The sequence below is a fragment of the Euphorbia lathyris genome, chromosome 10 (assembly GCF_963576675.1).
Source record: "Euphorbia lathyris chromosome 10, ddEupLath1.1, whole genome shotgun sequence".
NCBI lineage: Eukaryota > Viridiplantae > Streptophyta > Magnoliopsida > Malpighiales > Euphorbiaceae > Euphorbia > Euphorbia lathyris.
In genome coordinates, this window is record NC_088919.1 from 13,186,331 (window position 1) to 13,194,930 (window position 8,600).

Consider the following 8,600-nt stretch of genomic DNA (forward strand, 5'->3'; position numbering starts at 1 on the left):
TGGGGTGACCAGCGCAACAACCTCGTGCCAATCACTGTTACTGCTAGAGAACACCTCAGAGAAGTAATCCTTTGCGATATGACTGGGCCCCTCTTCATTAGAAATCCAAACGCCATCAGCTCGTTGCAATTTACTGATCTGATTCTGTTTCCGTCTTCCGTTGGCGAAGGAGTGGAAGAAGCAAGTATTTAAATCACCATTTTGAAGCCAATTCGCCTTAGAGCGCTGGCGCCAGTGATCCTCTTCATTTACTAACAACTGAATGAGAGCCTTTCTAGCGGTGTCGTAAGCCTTTGCTTTCGCCTCGGTTGTGCCATGCCGAAGTTGCTCAAGACGTCCGTGGAGCTCACTACTTTCACGGTGGAAGTTAATATTCCTGCTGCGGCCCCAACGCCCAAGAGTTTCGGCTAATATTTCCAGTTTTTGCTCAATTCACTGCTGGTCTGCTATCAACCAGGTCGCCGTCATAACCTCTCGGTAATCAGTCTCATGCAGCCACTTCTGTTCGAACTTAAAAGCCCGTAGGTGGCGAGTATGGATCGGATCATCAGTTTGTAAAATAATCGGAGTGTGGTCTGAAGAAGGAGCTAAAGAATTATAGCTAAAATGGTTCAGAAATCTGACAGACCATTCCATATTGCACAAACATCTATCAAGTCAATTTTGGACTTCATTAATCTTGCCCCTATGGCGGATCCAAGTGAACGGGTACCCCATGAGTGGTATATCGACCAGGTCACACTCATTCACAGTATTACGAAAACCCCGAAAACACCACTCCGGGTGTTCAACAAGCCCTTTCTTATCACTCTCATAAAGAAGATCATTGAAATCTTCCATAATCATCCATGGTAGCGGAGAGGCGATAGCAAGGTTATGAAGTATATTCCACGAAACCTTTCGTCTAGCTCTCTCCGGGCAACCATAGAAACCTGTCAACCTCCAGTTACCCACATTTGCATCAACTACTTGTAAATCGATATGATTATTTGAGAAGGTAAGTAAAGAGCATAAATTTGCTTTTCGCCAAAAATCACAAAGGCCACCACTTCTACCAATGCAATCAACAGAGAAATAACCTTCAAAGCCAATTTTATTCCGAATAGAAACAATGCGGGAATTACAAACAAGGGTTTCAAACAAAAAGAAAACATCAGGTTTGTGAGCTTGTATGAGCTCACACAGAATGGGAACTGCTCGGGCGTTGCCAAGGCCCCGGCAGTTCCAGCTCATAATCCTCATTTGGACTTGCAGGCCTGGTCCTCCAGATCCGCTATAGACATTATCTTGGGGTCAACTACTGAACTACCAAGCGTAGCTGCTGGTGTCCCCTGTGTGTTGCCATGGTCCACCTCCATATTCTGAATAGTTACTTCCCGTATCGATTCTAGTAATTTTGTAGAATTTAGAACCTCCTCTCCCCTCCTTCGTTTCCTCTCCTCTGATACTTCCAAACCTAACGGTGGTACTGATTCTGATACTGACCCAGCTGAGTTTACCTGTCTTAAAAATGCTCACACCAAAGTTATGGGTTAGGTGCGCCAGGTTCTGTTAAGGGGCTATAATCGGCTGAAGGATGGCTTGGGGTCCAGAGGAAGTGCCCCCTCTTGTGTTTTGTTGCTGAGGGGTAATATCGTTCTCATCTTTGAGCCAACGTTCACCGCCTAACAGGTTTTGGCATTTAGACGGAGCCCTTAGGGATACATCCTAGAGTCTAATAATATTCTCTTCCTACTCTTGAAAGTAAATATCACAGTGTCGATCCAAGTAGCCTATTAAACCGCATAAAGTAGAAAGTGGGGAGTTTTTCATAGCGGAATACACAAGTCAGCCAATCTCCCCCTGCACGATGGACATTCTTCTCTCTTTGGAGTGGCTTGCGAATATCAATCATCACTCTGATGCGCAGGTAGCAATGATCGCTAGTCCATTTGTTTTTCGAGTCGTATGCTACAAAGGTGTCGATGAAATTCCCGAGGCCCGTTGCAACTGTTTTTAAAAAGAGCCTCACTGATAAACCATATATCTGTATCCAAAAGTTGACATTGATCAAGGGGCCGAAGCTGGGCTGTCCCCCTCTTGTAGTTCATGCAGAATAAGCAGGTGGTTGTCGAACGTCCACAGGCAGTTTTTTATGACCCATTTCAGATCATGGGGATGTTAGAAACGAAAAAGCATGAGTTTTTTTTTCCCTAATTCAGTGATTGTTAGACCCTTACCTGGCCTCTGGATGCTTGCCATTCGGTGTTTGAAGATGGTGAAATTGAAGTTTCAGTCCGTTAGCAGTGTTCCCAGAAGGCATAGGCGGTAATCCTCGACCTCCATAGCGTCTCCAGCATCATCGAACTCGAAGCCGTCGCCGACAATGGAGAGATTTTGCATTTGATCTTCCATGGCAGCGATACCCTAGCCGTCCGCGGAGATGGAGATATATCAGGACTCTTATTCAAGAGAGAGCTCTCAAGAGGAGCAGTTAGAACAATTAACAAATACATTAAGAAGTAAGACAAATAAATTATTTACCCAATTTTCAAAATAAAAAAATAAAATTTATACCTAAAAGTAAATATTTACTATATAAATATATAAATTTACTCATTAATATTAATAGGACGGATCAAATATGGTCAAACTGCGCCATTTTTATAAATCTCAAGTCTGCCTAAAAACAAATGGGCTTAGTAGCCTGGCCGAGCTAAGCCTAAAGTTAAATTTCCTTATCCAAACCCGATTTAAGGGACACGGACATCGACAAACTGGACAGATATCCAAATCCGTGAATAGGTTTAATGTAGTCTATGATGGTAGTAGAAACTTTTCAATTTAACATTTCAATTTAATATTTTCTATCAAATCAACTTAAAATAATATTTGTTATTATAAAGAATTGATATATAACATGGTTATCATAACCGAAAACGATAAAGGATGAAGGGTTAAAGGTTCAATCGGGATTTAACCGGGGGTTTAACCGAGGTTCACAAAATCTTGTGGTATGCAATCTTTATCCTATTTCACAGTTTAGTGTACCTTCAATTTTGCATATAAAAGTGTACAACCTTTTGGTGACCTCCCACTAAAATATACAACCGGTAATTGTAACCGGTTAACGCGAAGGCAACGCCTCACGTCGGCAATTAGACCTCTATAAAAGTTAAAAATTGACCGGTCAACACACCACATCAGCAATTTTTACTTTTGTGAATGTCAAATTGCTGATGTGGCGTATTGACTTCGCGTTGACCGTTCATAATTACTATACACTTTAATGGGAGGTCACAAAGTTGTGCATTTTTATATACAAAATTGATGGTTGTATACTAAAATGAAAAATAAGATAGAAGTTATAATCATGTATGTAATTTACTAGGAGTGAGTACGGTACGGTACAATTCGGGGATTTGAAAATCTCCAGAATTGTATCTACTAAAGTTAACAATACAATTCAGGTCGGTCCTAACGAAAAAGTCAATGGTTCAATCCGGTTCTAGATCGTTTTTTTTTCTCCAGATATTCGGTATAGTTCTAGAATCTCCAATATATTTACTCAGTAGTATTAGGAATTTGAAAATCTCCAGAATTGTACATAATTAAGTCAACGGTACAATTCAGTTCGGTTCATAAAAAAAGTCAATGGCTCAATCCAATTCTAAATTTTTTTCCGGATATTTTGTCCGGTTCAAGAATCTCTGAGATCCACACTCAGCCTTATAATTTACCCTCTCCAAGGATCAATTTGCTCTAAAAGTAACTTTAGATATTAATTTGCTCTAATTAAGTGTATATTTGCACTTAATTTCTAGAAATTAATAAATAAAGTTATCTACTTTTTTTTCTAGTAGAAAATAATATTACCTGAAATTAAAATTTCTACATGTATTCTGAATCTTATTTTACCATTATCAATAAAAATTAAGTTACTGAGTAATTTCTTTTTGAATAACTTATGGTTATTAATTTGTTCTTTTATTTTATATTATTAATGCACCTTTTAATTAATTGTTTGCATAGAAAGTTCTATTTATTTTAGATGAGGATAAATTAATCATTTTAATAATTTAATGATATTTATTGATTTTGATAAAAGAAATGAAGTGTTTGGTAGCTTATTTTCATGCTCATGTTTGTCTTTTCACTTAAAAAAACAGAGTTTGTTTTAGGTGTTTGGTTATTGATATCTTGTTTGCCTTTTATCTTAGAAAAATAGCATTTTACAAAAGTAGAGAATATCTGCTTTTTGGAAAAACAACTTTTTTTTCAACAGCAAACAACAAATCATAACAGCAAACAGTAAGTAAAACAAACGGACTCTTAAACCATGTATAACAAGAACTCCGAGAATATCATGTCATCCATACTCCTTTCACTAGTCAGAATTTCACAACAAATTTAAATTGCCATGTCACGGTAAAAAAATCATTAATATTAAAGAAAAACACTTAAATTGACATGGTAATCCTGGTGTACGGAAAATTGTAAAAGTATCCGGTTCTTCATATCAAATATAGGATTTTTATGTATAATATACACTCATTCATATTAATAGATGTGTACAAATATGAATTGAGATTTTTCAATTCATATGAAAAACCGGATGCTTAATATAGTAACTCGGTATTTCTGTTAATCCCTTAAAACTTTGATAAAAAACATTTTGTATTCTCTAATCTTTAAATTTTTTTTTCTTGTTGTAGAAAAAATTTACCTGATTATTCTAGAACTTTTTTCATCTGATTCTTACCATGTTTAGGTGATTTTATAATAGTCAATATTTCATTAATTAGATTTTGTTAGATATTATATTTAATTATTAGATTTTGAAAATCTTATATATTAAAACTTATGTTTTGATCCACAAAGCTTCATATAAATAAAATAGCATAAGTTTTAAAAGAAATAATAATAGAAAAAATAGAAAAAGAAAGCTCAAAAAAATTAAAAAAAATGGTTAAAGCTTATGCATTCTTTCTCCTGGCAATCTTGTAAGTTCATTTTGTATTAAATTCATGTCATATTAAAATAAAATAAAAACCGTATAAAATAAAATAAAATAAATTCATATAGTAAATTGGGATTGAGCCTAAGATGAGATTTAGGGTTTCATTTCAATGCTCTTCGATCTCTCTCTCTTATTCCCCTCTCCTCACCTCAGAACAGATCCAGAGTTTAGGGTTTTATTCATTTTTTTTAATATGACATGAATTTATTTCTTTTGTCGAGTTGCTTTTTTAATATGACATGAATTTAATACAAAATGAACTTACAGGATTGCCAGGAGAAAGAATGCATAAGCTTTAACCTTTTTTTTTTTTTTTTCCTTTAAGCTTTCTTCTTCTATTTTTTCTATTATTATTTCTTTTAAAACTTCAATATATGTATGCTATTTTGTATTAAATTCATGTCATATTAAAATAAAATAAATATCCAGAATATCCAGAAAAAATGATAAGGCTAAGCGTGGATATCGGAGATTCTTGAACGGAACAGAATATCCAGAAAAAAATTCAGAATTGGATTGAACCATTGTTTTAACACATCCTTTAACGACATGGTTTTCAAACGAAAACAAAACCCAGAAATGCTACATAACAATCCTTCGTCCATAACTCAAAATCATAAAAGAAGAGCAAAAGCTCTGTACAGTACAATACAAAATCATAATATTGATACTGTTGGATCCTCAATTTGATCCATTCTTATAGATAAAACACTACAAAAAAAACTGGTCTATTACGACACTAGATTTTATGTTTTAACGACGCATTTCAGTGTCGCTAAATGCTTACCCACGCTTTTTTAAACGTCGTCCCAAATGTCGTTAAATCGCGTGTAGTTAGTTTTAACGACGCATAAAACCGTGTGTGGGTAAATTCATCGATACGACACAACGAATACAAACGTTGGCATGTTGTTGACACTTATATTTTATAGCGTCGTGATTCTTTTCTTATTATTTATTTTTATTTCGAAACTCCCACAACGTTTTAATAAAGCGTCACAAATTTAACGTCGTATGATTTTTATTACGTCGTTATTTCGTTTTAAGAAATATTTATATCATCTTTAATATCTGGACACTTTAATTTAAAAGCATCTCTAAAAGGGCATTTAATTATAAAAACATATACATTTGGCTACATAAAAAAATCCATTATATCACGAAATTTTTCTGCTAAAATAGCAAAAATTGTGACACATAGATATTAATACATCTTTAATTAATATAATGATAAATTTACCAAAAATCATAGTACGATTCAAGGCGCATAATTGTCATTGTATGCCTTTGTAAATAAGGCAATGCTGGAAAATGAAAACAGTAATAAAGTAAAGTAGAATAAACAAAAATGAATAGCTAATATAAAAATACCTATAAGGTATAGTTGAATGTTTTCAACTTCTACAAAGAAACTTCTAATACAACCAATCAAATTCCTTAAACCATGAACAGTTAGCCTAATCTATACTATATATAATTACGGAAGCAGAGAGAAATAAGAAGAAGTGTTTTAGAGGTCTTTTTGATGAGTTGTCAATGTAGAAAAAATCAGATTAAAAATATTTAATTAATTAAAAATAACAAATTTATATGGATTGGTGACAAACCGTTGATTGAGGTGTGCATCGCCCCTCCACCAAATGATCTCCTCTCCTGGAGAATTGCTGATGTGGTGGACTCGGAGAGAGACTGGATCTGGTCTAAGTTCGACTCTTTTCTTAGCCTGGAGACCCTCCTTAATATTAGAGGTGTGAAGATTAGTAATCAGGAGGAGGATAAGGACAGACACTGCTGGGCCTTGACTAATAATGGTTCTTATTCTTGCAAATCGGCCTATGAAGCTTTTACCCCTAATAGGGCTGATCCTCCCTTGGAAATTTGGAAGTCCATTTGGGCCCTCAAAGTCCCCTACCGCATTAGGAGTTTCCTATGGCTGGGAGTCAAAGACAGGCTCCTCACGAATGCAGATAGACACAGAAGGCACTTGGCTGTTTCTGGTGCCTGCAGCAGATGCAGCGGCCATGTGAAACCTTGTGCCATGCTTTGAGGGATTGCCCGAATAGTAAAAAGGTTTGGGAAGGGGTCCTTCCTCACCACATCCTTCCTTCCTTTATGGGGTTCTCTGATATTGACTGGTTCTCTGAAGGCATTAATGGGAATTAGGCCAGTATGGAGCACGGGGCTATTCTCTTCGCTATTATTTGTCACCAAATGTGGAAATGGAGGAATGAAGAGTTATTTGCTGAGAAGACTGTCTTTATTCATGACCTCCAGTTTTACTTCTCAAAAAAACTCTCTGTTATTACAAAGAGTTTTGAAGGAGAGCCCCTGGTTCACCCCTCTCCGGTTAAAGAGGTCCAGTTAGTTGGTTGGAGGAAGCCCAGGGAAGGGGTTGTCAAGTTGAATAGGGATGGCTCCTGCCTTAGTAATGGCAGAATTGCTGCTGGTGGAGTTCTTCGGGATGCTGGTGGCGTCTGGCTGGCTGGGTTTACCCACAACTTAGGTACGGGCTCCTCCTTTACTGCCGAGCTCTGGGGGATCTTGTCTGGCATTAAAATCGCCATTCGCATGGGTGTTAAAAGACTTTCGGTGGAGTCTGATAATTTGGAGGTTATCAACAGGATTTCGGATAGACAGGTTGTTTGTCTTAAGAGTCAGAATCTCATTAAAGCCATCTTGAGGCTTCGTCCTGCCTTCGATTCTCTTGCCTTCTCCCATATTTATAGGGAGCAAAACCGCGTGGCGGATCGCTTGGCAGCTGCTGGGCATGGGGGGATGTTAGGTGTTTCTACCCTTTCCGTTCCTCCTTTTCTGTTACATTCTCTTCTTGAGGATAGGATTGGGGTCAGTCTTCCTAGACTGATCCCGGGTTAGGTTTTTGTTTGTTTGTTTTTTTTTCTCCCCTTCTTACCAAAAAAAAAAAATTACTAGCCTATTAATTAAAATAATAAAAGAAAGCAAAAGTTACGAGAAGATGAAAAAACACAAAGCAAAGGAAATCCAAAAGTCACAAATAAACTTCTATATAAAGCATGATAGATAGTATTCCACCATTATATTCATTGGTCACGATAGATAGTATTATATTTCTGAAAGTAAATATTCGATTTTTTCATATGTTGTAGTTATTTTGTTCTCAATTATGTTGTTGTTTTATTTTTATTAAACAATAGTTGTTATAGTTTCATCTTTCAGATTCATTTTTGTTGTTACCCATGTTCTATACCTCTCGCTATCTCATCCATGTTTTCTTTTTTGTTTGTCTTTTTTTTCCAAACTGATAGCTTCAATTGAAGAAATCCGACAGAAATAGAAGATGCATGAACAACAAAAACCGGAAAACACAAAAGTGTCAAAAATTACAAGAAATTCTTATATTTCTCAAGGTAATTATTCGATTTTTTTTCATATATTGTATTTATTTTTGTTCTCAATTGTGTTGTTATTTCTTTTTATTAAACAATAGTTGTTATAGTTTCATTTTTCAGAGATGAAATTCCATTTCTATCGTTACCCAGGTTCCATACCTCTCGCTACCTTATCCATGTTTTCTTTTTTATTTGTCTTTTTTTTTTCAAAATGATTAAGAAAAAGATTTTGT